The sequence below is a fragment of the Monodelphis domestica genome, chromosome 8 (genome assembly GCF_027887165.1).
Source record: "Monodelphis domestica isolate mMonDom1 chromosome 8, mMonDom1.pri, whole genome shotgun sequence".
Lineage (NCBI taxonomy): Eukaryota > Metazoa > Chordata > Mammalia > Didelphimorphia > Didelphidae > Monodelphis > Monodelphis domestica.
The window spans coordinates 63,112,163-63,132,382 of NC_077234.1; the positions used below are offsets into that span (position 1 = coordinate 63,112,163).

Below are 20,220 nucleotides of genomic sequence, written 5' to 3' on the forward strand. Positions count from 1 at the left end.
CAAGGGAGGTGAAGCTGACATTAAGATTATGAATCTGAAAGAAGCTGTAAAGATCATAGTATTCTCAACATGAAAGTGGAGGAGGACAAGGATTAGGAAGACATATTCCATCTGAGGTAAGGAAAGGACATCCAGCTGGCTACGTCTTCAGACAATTGGCAAGATTGGAATAGAATTCAGGACACAAATCAGGGGTATGTATGTAGGTAGAGAAGTTGTCTCTATAGAGATTATAATTATTCCAGGAGATGACAAAGGACCAATTATAAGGAGAGAAGAGAAGAGGAATTAGTACAGAGTCTTAGGGAGGATTCTGGCCTATGGGGAAAAAGATGCATGATGCTTCAGCAGTGGAGTGTCCAGACAGGTAGAAGTGTTGAGACGGTGACACAATAAGCAGGGAAGGGCATTATCCAAAAGGAGTGGAGTGATTACCAGTCTCAAGAGCCACAGAAAAATCAAGGAGAATGAAGAGTGAGCACAGGCTGTTCTACAGAATATAGTTAAAACATAGTTGGTAACCTTGGAGAGACAAGTTTTAATGAAGTGGCAGGGTCAGAAGACAGATTTCAATGGCTTGAGAAAGTGAGTGAAAAAAGAAAAAATACAAATGAAGGACTATAGCTTGAGGGAGAGTTAAGGGATGTTTTTTTTTTTTTTAAGGACAAGCAAAATAATACATGTAAAATGTAACAAAATAGACTTCAAGCATAAGGGAATCAGTATCAGATTCTAAGAAACTGAAATTTTGCCACATGCATTAAAATATTAATACTGATTAGTCATATTTAAGAATATCAAATTTCAATTAAAACCAGGAAAATGGAAAAAAAAGCAAAGATAACTACATAGTTACAAAAAGAATTTTATATTTCCATCGGTGGGAATTTTGTTTTCATTTGTCATTTTATTCCTCATAAGCTAATAGAAAGAAAGAATAGATGATGATTTACTTAGTCACAATGCACAAATATATGGCTTACATCAATTTTCCAAGAATAAGAGTAAGTTAAATGGTCACTAAGGATATTGAAAAAATGTGTCTCAGGAAAATCAATGCTAAATTAAAATGCTTCTTTTTGAGACTTCTTTTTAGAGGTCTTAAGCTATTCGTTTCAATGAGATTTCAAAGTTATCACCTTTACTTCTTGAGAGGAAATATAGGAGAAAGTCAATTATATTGACATGTTTGACCCTTAAAGATAACCAGTCTTTAAAAAACAAAACTGTCCCCCAATTCCCCCACCCAAAGGCATTTGCAAAGACAGCTATCTAAGATATCAATGATTTAATTTTTTCAAAATGTTTAGTTGTGGTTAGGGATTAGGGGACTTGGTTTCTAATTCTAGGTCTGAGAGTTCCTAGCTGTAGAGTAACCTATCTTCTCCATCTTCAAATTTTCCTAGAGCCCACTTTATGAATTTCTCCTTTTCCCCTATCAGTGCTTCCCTTGTTTATACTCATTTAAATGTTTGACTGACCTAATCTCTATCCCATTCATCCACAAATAGAACATAAGCTCCATGAGGAAAGAAACCAATGAAATCTTTGTCCCTAATCAATATTAAACTTATTGTCCTTTTACTTCAATTTATTCACTGGCCATATGGATATATTAAAAACCTGCTTTAACAACTTGAAGTTTGTCATAAGTATAAGATGAGAGCACAGGCTTAGAACTCAGAGACATCTCAGAGATCATCTCATTCAAATCCCTAATGACAGATGAGATCAAAGTTGAATAACTTTAAATGGTTTGCCAAGTAGTGAATAGTAGAACCAAGACTTAAACCCAACACTTCATAAACCAAATTCAGTATCTTGCCAATGCACTGCCTCTCCCAATATTATTCAATGGCATTAGCTTTTGGAGAAAAATTTTCCTTTAAATTACTGAAATTATTGTATGCATTTTCATTGGTTACCTACTGGACACATCACAATACAGTGTCAAAATTTCAGATATGACAAGGAATACTGAATATATATCCAGAATCCCTACCATATCTAGCAAAGGGAAAATTGCAATAAGATTAAAAATTGACTATGTTGGCAAAGGGCAACATTTTTGAGTTTGAAACCAAACTAAGTGTTCCTGCAGCTTTAACAACAGCTTCTTTGCTCATCAACATAATCATGTTAATGTTTTCATTAGAAATTAGGGTCCTGCAAAAGAGCAACATTCTTCTTCCCATATGGATTAGTCTTTTGAGAATAGTCCCAAAGTGGGTGTTTGTTCCCAAGAGCTGTCTGCACAAATTTTTGAAGAAAACTAGATCAATGAATCAAGCCATCAAAAATATGTATTAAGCATATTTTAATCTTTTAAATTCCGCAGATCCCAATAAAGGTAAAAGTAATCCCATTTTAATGGGATAGACAATGTGAAAAGTTCATAAAAGATAAATACTGAGTAAATGGGAAGCCATCTTGGAGTGTTAGGGACTAACAGTTGGGGGAATCAGTTAAGACCTTTTATAAAAGGTGGGACTTAAGCTGAGAATTGAAGAAATCCAAAGTAGCTAAGAAGAAGAGGTAAGGAGAAAGAGAGAGGAGAGAGACAGAGGTAGAAAACAAACATACTCATGCAAAGGCATGGAATTAGGAGGTGTGTTAAGGGAGGAAGAGACAGTAAGCCAGTGTAGCAGCTTGATGTTAGCATAAATGAAACAGATTTAAGTGTAAGAATATTAGAAAAATAGAATTACATATGACCGAAAATTAGCACAAGAGTATGGGGAAGATAAAAACTTTGCCCTTAAAGAGGTTATATGGATCTCATTATTAGAATAACTTTCCTCCCCCCTTACATCTTTATTGTCCCCATCGTCATACCTCATAAAATAATTGAATGAAATACTCTGTGTCAACCCAGGCAATTTTAATGCTTGCTTTATGGGGAAGGCGGAAGGGACTTTAGGGGGAGGCTAGTGTTGAAGTTTCCCTTTCAACCAATCTCATACTCTATTACACATCTTTATTCATGACAAATTAAAAGCTATTATCACCACAGACTAGTAACAGATTTAATGCCCACAGTGCATTTTAAAATAAAAAGGAACAATTTCCCCCATCATAATGGAGGCGGAATATTGGTCTCATTACAATATTTATCATCTCTTCTATTTGTTGCACATTGACAGCACAATGAGTCAGTACTGTATGATATAGAAAGCCGCCTACCATCGTTGCCCCAGGGGTTTACAGTCTAATGGATAGCAATTTTAAATTTAGCATACACAAGATCCAGAGGAAGCCATATGAAATCCTTTGGGATCAGGAAAATGTCATAATAAGTGGAAGTGTGAACTGATGGATAGTGCACTGAATGTGGTATTCTTTTAGTGAAAGAGGATCTAAATTAAACTAAAAAGACCAAGCTAAGCTAAAGGCTTGCCTCTTGTCCTCTCTCATTTAGATCATATAATTTCCCAGAGCATTTACAAAGACTTTTCTTTGTGATTTGTAAAGTCTTTGGCTTTTGAATGGCTTTGAATCTAGAAAAGAAGCACAGAAAATGCATGTTTTCCTCTTTTTTTTTCAAAATAGAAGGTTGAAGCTTCAGAAAGTTAAAGCAAGATTACACAGGCTTTTAGAATAGAAAGTAAGTGGTTCATACATATATAAAATAAAGTAAGTCTTCATATATAATCTATAACCATAGAGGGGCAATGGAATGAGGGCCAGGCTTAGAGGTAGGTGGTCCTGGTTTCAAATCTGGTCTCACATTTTGTAGTTGTATGACCATGGGTAAATCACTTAATCCACATTGCCCAGTCCTTACCACTTTTCTGACTTCAAATCAAAACACACAGAAGGTAAGGTTTTTTTAAAAATAATCTATAATTATGTAATATATAATTTCCTCCTGACTACTACATGAATTTCAAACATCTCCCTGATTTTCAGAGCCCCTCATTATGTGACTCTATTCATAAGGCCATATTTTTTTATTATTCTCTCAATGCTTCTTCCATTGTTTTCTTCCTGTCATTCTCATTCTCCTTTTGTTACTCCATTACTCAAAACTTGAATATCCTCCCTTTGTTTGTATTTCTTTGTATCCCCCACAGCACATAGTAGGTGCTATAAATGCTTGCTGATAGCAGGATTATTTCCTGTTAATGACAAAACAAATAAATTTTCATTTCTCATGAAATTTGGGGGTCACATGGACAATGTCAAATTGAAATGTATATTGTAATTAACTAAAGGGTTATGGAGTTTTACTGATGTTGACTAGTTTTCTGTAGTCCAAATGTATTTAACTGAGACATACTTATTGTATAATAATTATTTGAAACCTTAATAACAGAGGGGAAAAAACAACAAAAATTATTCCACTGCAATTAATTCAAACAGACAGGCTAACCTAAAAATATATCACAATAATTTACAAAATACCCTTGAAGCATATATGCATGTACATGCACACACATATACAGATACCTCTACATACATATCTACATGCATATATATTTATAAAAGCTGATTTTGGTAGGAGTAGGTCAAATTTATATAAAATACACAAAAAACCTACCTTGAGATGATAACCAGAGAGATGAGAGATGACAATCTTATTTATTGTAAATGGCTTTCCTTTCCATTATCCTTTCCTCATACTATGCTTTGAGGAAGGGAACAATCTTTTTTTTCCTTATGAAATTGGGATCCAGAAATACTGATACTGATCAGAGACAAGGAAGGATAGCTAAATGTACAAAGAGGTGCAATCTAGTATAATCTTGCTCAACTTAGGACATCTAGTCACTTTGTAGAGAATCAGCACCAAGTCTACAGAATTGTGACAAAATTGGTAATGACTGAGAGGCTCAATATGTCTGAGTCACTATCTCTTGTGAAAATTTCCCAGAAAATCACAAGAATTGGTACTTCCTCTTTTTTTGCTGTTCATTGACCACAGTAAATCTGGAGGCCAAAACATTCTTTCCTATACACAAATAACATATTCAAGTCTATAAGAAATTTGGATAATTTGTTTAGCTCCTTGAAAGATGCTATATGTATATGTAAGTGGCACATTAAATTATATTTTCAACCTATCCCAGAAAGGCAACTCCAATTTGTGAATTTTTTTTCTTTTAAATAGTCAAATATGGATAGCATTCTTTCTCATATGTCCTTCAGAAATATCCTGGATCACTGCATTGCTGCTAGTAGAGAAGTCCATTATATTCGATTGGGCCACAGTATATCAGTCTCGGTGTACAATGTTCTCCTGGTTCTACTCCTCTCACTGCATCAATTCCTGAAGGTTGTTCCAGTTCACATGGAATTCTTTGGGCACAATAGTATTCTGTCACCAACATATACCACAATTGGTTCAGCCATTCCCCAATTGAAGGGCATTCCCTCATTTTCCAATTTTTGGCCACCACAAGGAGCACAGCTATGAGTATTCTTGTACATGTCTTTTTCCTTATTATCTCTTTGAGGTACAAACCCAGCAGTGCTATGGCTGGGTCAAAGGGCAGACAGTCTTTTAGTGTCCTTTGGACATAGTTCCAAATTGCCTTCCAGAATGACTAGATCAATTCACTTCACCAGGACTTATGAGAAAGAACACTATCCATATTCAGAGGAAAATCTGTGGGGGTAGAAACACAGAAGAAAAACAACTGCTTCATCACATGTGTCAATGGGGATATGATTGGGGTTTTAAACTCTAAATGATCATCCTAGTGCAAACATCAATAATATGGAAATAGATCTTGACCAAAGACACATGTAAAACCCAGTAGAATTGTGCATTGGATATTGGAGGGGGTTAGGGATAGGAGAGAGAAAAACATGATTTTTGTTATCCTGGAAAAATGCGCTAAATTAATCAATTAAATAAATTTAAAAAAAGAAAATTTAAATTTAAAAAAAAAGAAAATTAAAAAAAAAAAGAAAAAAGTCAAATATTAAATCATTTTCCCCAACCATCTGCATTTATAGGTTGTGAAAATGAATCACAAAGCACTTTTTGGAATTCCCCAGAATTACAAATTAGTCAGTGGAAGAGATAAGAATTAATCCATGTGTCTTCAGTATCATGATTCTTAACCTACTGATACCTCTATTACACTACAAATAGTCTTCTCAAACCAAAGGAAAATTCATAACAACAAAATATTTGAAATTTCTATAGCATTTCAAATCTTACTAAGCACTTCATATACAGTATCTCACAACAATTCTAAGTGGTAACATATGATTGCCCTCATTTTACAAATAAATACATTGAAATTCAGAGAGAGAAATAATTTATCCAAGGTTATAAACTACAAAGTTTGTCCAGTTTTGAAGACAGAATTTCCTTACTCCAAGTCCATTGTTTCATTTACTAAGCCAAGCCATCTATCATGAAATACATTTTAAGTGAATTTTAAACAAAGCTTTCTGAATACAAAATTCTGGGCCCATCTCTCTCTCTCTCTCTCTCTCTCTCTCTCTCTCTCTCTCTCTCTCTCTCTCTCTCTCTCTCTCTCTCTCTCTCTCTCTCTCTGTCTCTCTCTCTCTCTCTCTCTCTCTCTCTCTCTCCCTCTCCCTCTCTCTCTCTCTCCCTCTCCTCTCTCTCTCTCTCTCTCCCTCTCTCTTTCCCCTCTCTCTCTCTCGTTTAACTGCATCCCAACTTGTAACAAAAAACTACAATATCTCAATGAACAGCCAGACAGTGCCCATGTCTCAGAAAGAAATATGTCCCTTTCAAAGAATTTGTGTATAGAAGTATTATAAAAACCACACATAGACTAATAGACCTAGAGTACAGCTCATATGACTTGTGGGAAGTAGGTCACTTTGGAAAAGGAAATATTTATATTGCTAATTTAAAAATCTTCTCCCTGATAAGTTGAAGAGGTAGAGGAAGTAATGAAGGGAAAGAAATATTCACATAGAGTCAGCAATTTGTGAGATAATTCAGAACAAAGGAAAAATGGTGTTTGTTTCTTAGCTAGAAGGTATGAGAGTTAAGAAAAAGGTATTTGTGTATTTAAGTAATATATCACTTATTTAAAGGGGTAGATATGAGCAGATAGGAAAATATCAATTAAAAAAAGTAATTCATGCCAGGGTGGGGAAAAGCACAATTTTATATTATTTTTGCTTTAATATCCAGAGTGTTGCAGAATCAAACTGCACCAAATCATTCTCTTACTGGCTTGAAATTAATTCAGATCACCAAATATTTAGAAAGCCTTCAACAAATGAGTAGTTTGAAAAATACACGATACATAGTGCTAGAAGCAAACCCTGATTTTATATACAAAGACAGCAATGAAGCAAATAGTATCTGTCCTCAAAGAACTTCAGTTTTTCTGTGGGAAAGAAATTAGAGGGGAACACCATACCCACAAACAAATACATATAAAGTATATACAAAACAATTTCAAGATGGAATGATAATGATTATGGGAGTGAGAAGGTTGTTGGGTCAGGGAGAAGATTTCATGTACCATTCAAAATCATTAGAAATGCTCTTCTTTCAGAAGGAAATTATGTCCTGTTTTTAACAAACTGATAGATGACACAGTGGATTGAACACTGAGCCTTGAGTCAGGAAAATCAGTCCAAATTTGACCTTATACCAGTAATAGCTATGTGACTCTAGACACTCTCTGCCTTAGTTTTCCCTACCACAAAATGGGGATAATAATAGCATCTACCTTCTCTGCTAGTTTTGTGAATCAAATGAGATATCTCTAAAGTGCTTAACACAATGCCTAGCATATGATGATTAATAAATGCTTATTTCCTTTCTTTTCCTTCCTCTTCTCTTCTCTTCTCTATATTTTCATGACTCCTCCAATCCTCATTGTAGTCCATTATTTGGGGGCACTTAAATGTTCTTTTTCTTTCACTCTTGCCTTCTATCTTAGAACCAATATTAAGTATCCATTCTAAGGCAGAAGAACAGTAAGAGCTAGGCAATTGGAGTTAAATGACATGCTCAGGGTCTCACAGCTATGAAGTATTGAAGGCCAGATTTGAACCCAGGTTCTTTCAACTTCAGGCCTGAATCATTATTCACTGAACCACCTAGATGTCTTCACTTAAATGTTCTTTGAATTGATTAATATTTATTCCTTGTTAACCAATATTTATTACTCATTCATTTCAATTAGATAAGCATATATCAAGTGTCTATTATTGGCAAAGTATTTTCAGGTATAAAGCCAAAATACAAATCAAAGGAGATTTGTGGTATAGGAGTTTATATTCTGCTGAGGGCCTCTACAATGTATATGTGAATCAAAAGGATATACAATGTAATTTCAGCAGGGGAAGAAAGCCAAGGCAGGAGAAGAGTATAGAAGTGCTTGGTGTAAAAGGTGATATACAAGTTGAGACTTGAGGAGAGCAAGGGATTCTAAGATGAAGAGTGGTCTGGGAGAGTATTCCAGCCATGGAAAATAGTCTGTGCAAAGGCAAACAAGTAGAAGAGGAAATATACTTGACAAGAGAATTGTCTGGAAAGAAAAATATGAGAGGGAAGGACACAAGAAAACAAAGGACAGAACCCTAATTCAAATAATATCTGTCTATCTATCTATCTATCTATCTATCTGTCTCTATTTTTTCTGTCTATCTAGTTGTCTGTCTTTCTGTCTATTTACCCATCTATTCCCTCCTATCTCTCTCTTTCTCTGTCTGTCTGTCTGTCTAACTTTGTCTCTCTGTCTATCTTTCTCTGTCTCTGTGTCTTTTTTCTCTCTCTGTCTCTCTCTGTCTCTCTCTGTCTTTCTCTCTCCCTGTCTCTCTGTGTGTCTGTCTTTCTCTCTGTCTCTCTTTGTCTTTCTCTCTCTGTGTGTCTGTCTTTCTCTCTGTCTCTCTTTGTCTGTCTTTCTCTCTGTGTCTATCTCTGTGTGTGCCTTTGTCTGTCTGCTGTCTCTCTCTCTCTCTCCTTCTCTGTCTCTCTGTCTGTCTGTCTCTCTGTCTGTCTGTCTGTCTCTCTCATCTGTCTCTTTATGCTTATCATAGAGACAGAAAGAAAGATGGATACTATACATAGATAAATATATCTGAGCATACTTCCTGGCTTAAAGAAGGTGCTTTATCAGTGCATAGGGATTGATACTTGATATTTAATTATATGCAGTTTCCTCATACATGGAATGGCAATGATAATCAAAAGCACTGCATATTTTTGAGTGATGTCACTTCTACCACATCATTTACTCTCTCATATTTATCTCCCAGGACCATCAAATGATATTAGTATCACCATAAATAACCAGTCACTAAGCACCTATTTTCTCCAGGGCTCATTTTATTCAGGGCATTGGCTAGAGTCTCTTGAGAACTCCTTTAACCTGGTAAAGACATGGCATCCAACTGCAAGGAGACTACCATTTCAAAGGGGTGCCAGGGGAACTTGAATACACAGAAGTCCTGGAGAGGAAAAATAATTGTTCAAAGGCAGTCCAAGGGCTCCATAAACTTTATCATAGTTTGCTTTACAAAGAGAAAGTATAAAAAATTAAAAGTAAAATAATTGAGCAGTCAGATGGTGCAGTAGATTTAGTACTAGCAAGTCATTTAACTTCTGTTTGCCTCAATTTCCTCAATTGTAAAATGGAGATAATAAAAGCAACTAACTCCCAGGGTTATAGTAAAGATAAAATTAAACCTTGCCAGGTATTTAGAAGGTAATAAATAGATATTACCTATTATTATTATGACAATCTATAAAATTTACTTTCTTTGTTGTGCCTGTTTTGTTTTTTGGTGAGACCACAGATTTATTTTTTTTTTCTTCCTTGTGCTTCTGAGTTCATTAGGCATATGTGGGTTTTTTCTGGCTTTGTGGAAGAACAATTAGGATTCTCACCCCCCTCCTCCTTGTCTTTTTAAAACTAGCGCAGCACTTTGGAGTAGTAATACATATAATTTTGATTTACACAACATGACAGGCAATCAATGTGTGTCAGAGGAAACTTCCAACAAGAACAAAAGGGGCTTTGTGGAAGCTGGAGTTCAAGTTTTATTTTCTTGTCTCCACCTGGATATTTTCTTCTTTAAGCAAATTCCTTCTTGTTGGCATACAGGCCATGGTCAATGTAAGGAGCAGAAATGCTACCTTAGACTGACAAAAGTAAAGGAACTGACATTAATAACTAATTCTGTTCAGTCACGAAATTAATATCAGGGAAATGGGGCAAGAAAGTGAGAGAGACAGAGAAAGACAGGTAGATAGAGACAGTAAAAGACAGAAACAGAGGAAGAAGGGAATATATGTGAGAAGATTAAAGGGGGAAGAGAAACAGGGATGGGCAGATAAGAGTGACAGAGAGGGAAAGAAGGGGTTTGAAAGACACAGAGACAGACAGAGACACAAAGACAAAAAGACAGAGTGCGACAGAGATAAAGTGGTAGTGGAGAAGGCGATAAGATGGAGAGAAAGAGAAGGGAAGAAGAAAAGGGTGAAAGGAGGGAAGGGGAAAGACACGAAGTGTGAGAGAAGGGAGGAGAGAGACTGAAAGATGGAGACAGGAAGACAGAAACAGAGAGGGATTGGGAGAGGAAGAAAGAAGAATAGAAGCATGAGAGGAGAGACAGGGGTAGGAGAGAGATAGAGATAAATACAGAGAAAGAGTGAGAGAGACAGAGAACTTATGAACTTGGGAAATAAATAACCCAACTGGGAAATACAATAGGAACTCCTGCAGTTCTTTAGAGCTAATAGGGGAAAAAAGATGATCGATTCTCTATGACTAGTTATTTTCTTAGAAATACAAATATAATCCAAACTAAAATTGGGATGCAACAAAATTGGAATAGTTGTCATATACCACATGCCTTTCCTGCAGACTGATTTGTGAAAAATCTAAATAGTGTACTGGAAAGAAATTTGGAATGTGGATCAAAAGACTAGAGTTTGAATCATGACTGGTACATTTACTATCTGTTTTCTCAATCTTATTTTTTTCATCTCTTAAACAGAAATTCAAAAATATTTACCGTACCCCACAAAACCATTGGCAGGAAAGAGTAAAAAGTTCATGTGAATAATGTGCACTTCAATCAACACATTTTCTTTCCCAATATCCTAATTGTTTTCCTCCACCTCCAAAACATATGCTTGTGGCCGGGGAAATACTGACTTTCTCGATATCTAGCAATAACATAGAAGAACAATATACATCTTTTAGGCAGTGTCCAGAAATTGGAGTCAGTGAAAAACTCTCTCACAGCTTAATGGATCAAATAAAAAAAAAAGGAGAATATACTGAAGATGAAGGCCAAGTGGTGTGGTAGAGATGTACCATTGCAACCAGAAATAGTGTCACACAGATTAACATTTCTATTTCAGTGGTACAGTGGTAACAAGAGGGAGAACCAAGTGCTGGTCTTATGCCCAGGGAACCCTGGGTTCCACCATGGATGGTATGATTTGAAAGACATTTATGGCAGGAAAGGAGATACTCAGCATCCCGTTTTATGGATTATTCTTCCTAACTACATGTCTACCTTTATTGTTTCTATATTACTAAAGGATGGGCAAAGGCTATTATTAAGACCTCTAAATCTGATTCCAACAACTGGAGCAAATTTCCAACAACTCTTCCCTAGGTCAGAATCTGCTATGTTCTTTATTCAGGGTTCTTAAGTCACTGCAGAAGGATGCTACGTTGTCCCTACTCCCTCAATTTCTGACATCCTTTACAACTCTGACAATTTATGCCCACCCTAAAAGACCAGAGAAGGAAGTCTATGGGAGAGGTTTCCTGGCAAGCTCCTCACCTTCAGTTTAACCCCTAATAGATTTTCCTTCCCTGAAGTTTTAAAATAGCCACTCAAGTTTTAACTGAGAAAATGAATTTAGATGAGCAGTGTCTGGAAACAAGCCCAGAGGTTATTTCAAAGGTTATTTATGAGAAGCAAATGCCTCTGTGGAGAAAATCAGGAACATACAGAAGCAGGAATCAAGTCTACCTTAATGCTATAAGCCCAGCTCAGCAAGCCTGCAGGGCTCAGTGGCTAAAAAGGCTTGCTCCTCTTGTCTCTCTCACTATGCTATTTGCCTGGGTCTTCAGAGAATTCTTTATAGCATCAAAGCTGGAAACATTTACCTCCTGCAGAAACACTAATAGCTACCACTTCTTTTCTCAGCTCATCTACTTCCATGGCCTTGTCCCTTGGCTGTTATTTCAAATTCTGATGCTACTGAGAGAGTCAAACTCCTTGAACCCTCTTGATATTGTTAAATCTTCACTTACTATGTTTTTGTTTCAGAAATAGAATTTAATAATAACTTTCTTAAATTTGGTACTGAATTAACTTTGTGTCAAAGCAAAGGCAACCAATTGGATAAGGAGAATGGCTAGCTTCCATGTATAGTATTGGTCCTATCTTCTATTTATATATATAAATAAGAGAGTTAGATGGATAGCAAGGAAGACCAAGTCATGAAGAAGTTGGTAATGGAAACTCTGGCAGGTTTGGAAGAGGACCACACATAAAATAAAGCTCCTTCTTAGACATAAATTTCTTCATGACCGAGCCTCTTCCTCTATTGCCATTTTGCTTTCCATTTTGCTCCTCTCCATATAGATCAAGCTACACTGGACTGCTTGCTTACTTACTACACCTCATGCCACTCCATCTTGTTTCCAAGCATTTTCATGAGTTATGGTCTAAGTCTCCAATATCCATAATGCTCTATATACTCATTTCCATTTCTTATTTTCTCTTGTTTTCCTCATGACAGCTCAAAGCCTATGTCATTCAAAAAGTTTTTCTCTGTCCCCCTGGCTGATGTTTTCCCCTTTCAAATGTCCTTCCATCTATATTCTACATATCTTGCATGTACCTACTAATTTATATGTCATATACTCCACTAGAATTCATTCTCCTTGAAGGACATTGTTATTTTTTTTTTGTCTCTCGATATATTCCCAGTAGTTCTCACAGTGTCTGCCACAAATGAAGTGCTTAATAAACCCTTCAGAATGATAGATTGATTGACTCCTGACACTGATTGACTCAAACCAGCAAAGCATATATTTGCAAGTGTTTGAACACAATTCCTTTCCCTTGATTACTGGAGTATTCTTACACTTGTACACTTGTTGATTGGAGAAGAAAGTATTTGAGGGAGCCTTGATAATCCCATGGTTTTCTTTAGGATAGACAAAGCATGTCTAATGTTGTCTAGACCTATATTAAAGGAACTGTATTGAGAGAACCTCAATAGCATGAACATTTTCTGACTATTCTTGACATCCCATGTAACCCCTAGGCAACTTCTATCAACTCATTCATTAATTAATAAGCATTTATTAAGCACTTTTCTATGTCCACAACTTGCCTGAATAACTCTTTACCAAATGTTGCTTCCTCCAGGGCAATGAAAGCTTATGAGAGGATTTATTTTTAATACATTGAATTATTTCTATTTCTGAAACTCTGTTTTGAGGCTCAGACTCTTCCTTCATTCCTCTGTTCCTACAGAATTCAGAAAATGCCCTGCCCCAGAGAATCTTGCACTGTAGAAAGATGGAAGATAGAGATTGTGAGAATGAGATTCTAATTATCTAACAGGCTCAATCCAAATGCTTCTACATATATCAAAATCAAGTCCTTCAGTTAGTTCATCATTAAGAATTATTGCAGTTAAGTGACTCAATGGATTGAGATCGAAGCCTAGAGACAGAAGGTCCCAGGTTTAAATCTGACCTCTGACACTTCCTAGCTATATGACCCTGTATAAGTCAACTAACCCTCATTGCCTAGCCCCTTACTGCTCTTCTGTCTTGTAATTTCAGTACCTGGTATTGATTCTTAGTCAGAAGGCAAAGATTTTTTTTTTAAAAAAAGGATCATTGCAGTGGTCAGTCTTAACCAGGTAGAACTAGATTTACACATATTGTGGGGGTATATAATTGATTATTTGACTAACCGCCATCATTCAGGGCACAGGGAGGGCTTGAATTTTGATGGATTACCTCTTCATTGGTTATTCAACAGTTAGGGATGTCTTGAGATGCCCAAGAGAGGGGCTAAATAATAAGCTCCCCCAATTATCTATTTATGGATTTGCTTGAAGGGCCTTCCTGGTCTTTGAATGTCAACAAATGTCATTGACCAATTAGCTTATTGGTTAATACTAGACTAAACAATAAATTGATTTTCTTACACAGAAGCCAATCTCTAAGAATTTTTGTTTATTCTTAGCAAGTGAGTGGGTTACGTCACTCATCTTTAGGATATCTGACTGTTTTCTTCTAAGTCAATCAATTCAGTAGGCAAATTTTTAACATATGGCAAACACAAAACCACTCCAAGCAGTCTTTTGAAAAATGAGAAGGCTGGTCCAAACAATCACTAGGACCCTACGAGCTCAAAATACTATAAAGCTGGGAAATGGTGGCAAAAAGGCAAGGATAAATAGATGACAATAGCAGATTTTGTCTCTGTAACAGAACTCTGCCTAAAAGTTTTTGTTCTAACTAGGCATTTAAGGGAACATTATGAACAAGGCAAAGGTGGAAACATTCATATCTCTTTTCTCCTGTTCCGTGCAGACAAAGAACTCTACATTTGACTAGAGCAGTTTAGAAACAGTGACTTCCCTGAGCTTTAGGTAGTGAAATGTTCACATATCTAGTGCTTTGGTCAAACACACATACATATATACACACATATACTCATATACACATACATATAATTACCTTTTCAAAATAATTACTCATTAATGAGGTTCTCTGAATTTTTTTTAAAGTATGTGTATGTAAGGGCAACTAGATGGTGCAGTCAATAGAACACCAAATCTGGAGACAGGATGTCCTCATTTCAAATGTGACCTCAGATACTTCCTAGCTATGTGATCCTGGGCAAGTGACTTAACCTCCATTGCCTAGCCCTTATTGCTCTTCTGCCTTGGAATCAATACCTAGTATTGATTCTAAGATGAAGGTAAGGGTTTTAAATCTTTTTTTTAAAGCATGACTATGTTTCCTCATAGTCCTCCCCCAAAATTGAATATTAATTTCTTAAATTAAAAAGAAATTCCTTATATGAATTTCCACTTGTTATGACTAATCCAATTATGGCTCAAAGGATATGAATCTTACACTGAAAAGAACAAAATATACCTTGTCATTCCTTATAGCATCTCCACATTTTAAAGTTCAGTTGGGAAGTGTAGTTAGGAGAAAGAAATGCTTATTTTTAATATTATATGAAACAAGGTACTTTGAAATGCTTAGGAACACTTCATCATTTCTGAATTTGTAGGATTATATTTGTTGGGCTCATATTTATGAAATACTCCCTGAAATAGTGCCCATTTGGACCTTTGCTTTTGCAGGTTATTTTTCTTCTTTATGTTTTATTTAAAAGTAAAAAATACTTTGAGAATGGCAGTACTTTTTTAAAGACTGAATTCCTTCCAAAAAAAGTACTCAGTGTTTGAAACTCTTTGTTAAGGAACAGACAATTTCACTTAAAAAGTAGCTGTTAAAGAGAAAATATTAGACTAAAGTATTTATAAATTTCAAAAAACACTGTAATTTGTTTTTTTAAGTCAATTCATTTAAATGTCCCCAAACCAAACCTTAAAGGCAATATGACTGAAATCATTCAAAATACTTAAAAATAATTCATCAATTGTTGAAGTTGTTGATAGGTTGTCACCTATATTTTATTCACAAGAAGAGATCATGTCCATAAATATACCAGAGCAACATGTTTGTTTCCTACCAATGTCTCTCTCTCTAAACATCAGCCATTTTCTTTTCAATGAAAAGATTAAATATTTACCAGCTGTCTGAGGAAGCCCGGAATATTCCATAGATGCCATGGACAAACGGGTCAATTGACCTCGTTCTTCCTCGATATTTCATTTCATCCATTTTTCTTCTCGCCTTTGCGTGCCTTTCATTTACAAGTATATTGAGATTTGTTTACCTACGCCAGCTGCTCTAGGGTGGAGTAGGCATGGGGAAAAGTGTCATCAAGGGAATTTCACTAGGAAACGTTGTGAAAGAGGATTGAGTTTCAACTCAAAAGCTGATTATACTCAGAGGGCCAAAAGGTGAATCGCAGAAGAAAAGTAAGAACTTAAAATAACTTGAAGATGGGCAAGGAGACTATTTTAACCTGAGACATAGTGAAAAAGATAAAAGGATGGATATTAAAGGCAGTGATATTAAAGGAAGAGATCCCTAAAAATTCAGAGACCTCTGAAATGCACCTCTTTGAAATTACCTCATTTGAAGTGTGATATTCCCCCATCATTAATAACTATTTTCCTCTTGAGTTTAATAGAACTTTGTAGGCATGATAAAAGAAAATGACAAATAAGTTGCTTGTAACCCATGAAACCTGGAATGGCAACAACTTAGAGCAACACTGACTCCCAAACAAAACCAAGATAGTAGAAGAGTTGAAAGCTAAATTGCTGTGTATTTGGCCTTTATGGAACTATTTATTCTTCAATTGTCTCTTGACATTTTTTAAATATAGACCAACCAACTGAAAATGATTGAAGGGCTTTAAAAATTTTCAGTATATCTATAAGAAGACAGAAGGTATTTGATAATAATAATAAAAAAAGAATGTTGAAAAGGTATGAACTTTCTATAGTTCATCACATGGATATATTTGGGTCTAAAGTTTACATAATATTCAAACTTTATCATTTTTATGGTTCCCAAAGAGAGACATTATATTGGCTAAAAAAAATAAAATATGTAGCTTTTACATTAGGAATATATAAGCATGCAAAGAAAAAGAAAAAATAGATATTCTGCATTCCACTCACTACATTTTTCTAAAGGTTTAATTCTATGATTTAATGTCCGGATCACTAAGTACATATACCAGAAAGGATTCCTTCATCGCTTATAGAGAAATGAACAGCTAGTTAGGTAAAAAGATGTTAGCTAGCTAGATGGATAAATGAATAAACAAGTAGAGAGAAAGATATGCAAATGTGTTAATAAATACATGAAGAAAGAGGTCAGAAGGACAATTCAAGAACTGCTTAAATGTTTCCTTCCTTCCTGTGAACTGTTCACCACTTCATTATTCAACTCAATTTAGGAAATATTTCTTAAATATGAACTATGAATCCAGGATGTATGCCATTTGCTATGCAGGATACAATGAAGTTTAAGACATCATCTCTGTTCTTTAGGTTGGAATTTATGATTCCTATTAGGGAAACAAGATAAATACACACCAGAAAAATATAATAATTATTAATTGTATGAATATGTATTTGTAATTATAAATATAATAGCAGTTGTTCAAGGAAAAATCTGATTTTGTGATGATTCATCTAAATCCAATTGAAGTTATACAGGTATACCTTGTACCATTGAAAATGTTGGCCCTATGCCCTTGCTAAAAAATATAGGAGACTCTTTTGCTCCTTGGAACCTTAGGACAAGATGATTTTCAACTAAGACCTGGCAGACAGAGAAAGGGGTTGGAGTGGGGCAGGGTAGGGGAATTTGTTCTAGCATAGTTAAAAAGAGCATGCCATACAAAGATTAATATTTTGGGTTATTATTTTTTTAATTTCCCACATTTTTATCTTCCTTAGACTTCAAGACTAGAAGAAAGCTACAAGAAGTAGGGAATAGGAAGCAGGAGAAAGGATGGAAATTTCTCTGAACTCCCCCTCCACACACACACACACACACACACACACAACATATGTTGACATAGGAGAATCATATGACAAGCAGATTCAGCTTTCTCAAGGTGAACTTGAGAAAGAAGCTTGGGAACTTCATTTCCTGACATCAAAGAGCCAAGACTAGAGACTAGCTATCCTAAAAAGGAATATTTTCAGTTTGAGGGACTCTCAAATTTGCAAGACACCAAGGGTCCCTGAGTGCAAACAGTGATACCTCTCTCTCTTTTTTATTTTTTTTATTTTTATTTTTATAAACCCTTACCTTCCGTCTTGGAGTCAATACTGTGTATTGGCACTTGGATTGGCTCCAAGGCAGAAGAGTGGTAAGGGCTAGGCAATGGGGGTCAAGTGACTTGCCCAGGGTCACACAGCTGGGAAGTGTCTTTGGCCAGATTTGAACCTAGGACCTTCCATCTTTAGGCCTGGCTCTCAATCCACTGAGCTACCCAGCTGCCCCCACCTCTCTCTCTTTTTAAAAAATTTAAATTCACAACTTTTATTCATTGAAAGAAGTCACATTTATTAAAAAATATATTTGGGGACTATTGGGTTTTTCTGTCTATTCTTCCTTTCCTTATTTTAAAATTTTTATTTTTAAATCTTTTTCTATGTTTTTATGATACATTTTCTTTCCCTCCCTCCTCCCAGACCTGATAAGTAATTCCACTAGGCTGTACAAATGTTATCACTTGATACCTATTTCCCTATTGTTCATTTTAGCTATAGAGTGATTTTTAAAAGATTGGCACCTAGCTCTTAAAGAGATAATTCCTCAATTTAAGAGAATTCCTCAGTTTTGGGGTTTGTTTGTTTTGGAGGAAGATGAGAGCAACAAACAGAATCAGAAGCATGAAGCAACTGAAGGAACAAAGCTATCCATGGCAAGAGGGACTATAAAATTTGGTCAAGGAAATTCCACACCAACAACTCATTATTACTATTATCATTCAAAGACATTTTATTTTCCCAATTACATGTACTAACAATTTTCAACATAGGGTTTCCAAAATTACAAGATCCTAATTGTCTCCCTTTCTCCTTCCTAGAGTTGTTAAGCAACTTGATCCAGGCTATACTCCTATTATCATGTGAAACTTACTCCAAACTAAAACTGTAAATTATCTAACGTGACTGACTTCATCATTTCTTTCTCTGGAGGTGGATAGCATTCTTTGTCATAAATCCTTCAAAATTGCCCCAGATCATTATATTTCTGAGAGTAGCTAAACCTTTCACAATTGTTCATTGTACAATATTACTATGTTTAATGTTCTCCTAGTTAGTTCTGCTTCTTTCATTCTATATCACTTTCTGCAGGTCTTTCCAGTTTTTTTCTGAAATTATTTTGCTTGGCATTTCTTACAGCACAATAGTATTCCATTATCAACATGTGTCACAATTTGTTCAGCCATTCTCCAATTGATGAACATTTCAATTTCCAATTCTTTGTCATCACAAAAATAGCTGCTATAAATATTTTTGTACAAGTAGGTCCTCCCCCCTCCTTTTATGATCTCTTTGGTACACAGACCCAGTATTTATTTTACAGGATCAAAAGGTCTGAACAGTCTTATAGTTCTTTAGGCATAGTTCCAAATTGCCCTCCAGAATAGTTAGATCAGTTCACAACTCCACCAACAATGTATTAGTATTCCAATTTTGTCACAGCCTCTCCAACATTTCTCATTTTCCTTTACTGTCATATCGGTTAATCTGATGGCTATGAGGTAGTAACTCAACAACAGTGGGTCCATTTTTACCTCTGTTCTATCTTAACATTACTCAACAACTTTTGGGGAAATAGAAATCAAGGATATCATGTCACCATTATGTGAAGTACTTATTTATTTACCTCACTGCTAGAACCATCTCCACAGATAAGAACAAGCCTTTTAAAAAACTTTATCCAGCTAGGTCTCAATTGGTGCAATTAATGAATTCTGTAAATTGAATTTGAGTTAACATTATTCAGTTATAAGTAAATTAAGCCATTGGTTCTAGCCTCTTAGAAATATCAGTGGAAATTCTAATAATATGACCACTGCAGGGGATTCATATTTTTACACTATTTGGAACTTCACCATCTAGAGTCACTTATACTTAAAAGAAGTTAAATGACTTAGCTACTAAGGGTCAGAGAAGGGATATGAAACCATACCTGCTTGGCTGCACCCTAGTAATATGCCTTTTTTGTATTCTGCCTTTCTGTATAGTTATTGGATAATATTTTTGTTCAGCAATATTTCTGACTAAAATGTATTTTTGTATGGAGAAAAATGGATAATACTACTTATATTCTTAATTTTCTCAGGTATTCTATGTTATTTCTCTTTTTCCATTAAAAGATGTGAAATTGAAATAATTCTGAAGCTTTCATTATGGTCAAATAGATTTCTAAAGATTTACCAACTTTTGAAAGAAAAGGATCAAGATGATGACTAACTTGTCTTTCTATTTCTTTTCTATTTTTTGAATATTTCATCAAAATTGACATTTCTATAAGATAAATCACTCCCTACAGACTGACTTGTCTAGACAAGCCAAGTGGCCTGTACACCATTGTGACA

The 20,220-nt window shown here is 35.4% G+C and overlaps 1 protein-coding gene across 4 annotated transcripts in view; it reads right to left on the reverse strand.

Annotated features, from left to right (window-relative positions):
* The window catches only part of NYAP2 (neuronal tyrosine-phosphorylated phosphoinositide-3-kinase adaptor 2), a 354,745-nt gene that overhangs the window by 209,062 nt on the left and 125,463 nt on the right, over window positions 1-20,220 (reverse strand). The window contains exon 1 of one of the 4 annotated variants that reach the window (XM_056807559.1): window positions 4,541-5,805. The exons of the other annotated variants lie outside the window; for them this stretch is intronic. The gene's annotated coding sequence lies outside the window, so the exon portion shown is untranslated. Of the gene's footprint in view, window positions 1-4,540; window positions 5,806-20,220 lie in introns of those variants that run through there. 4 annotated transcript variants of the gene reach the window in all.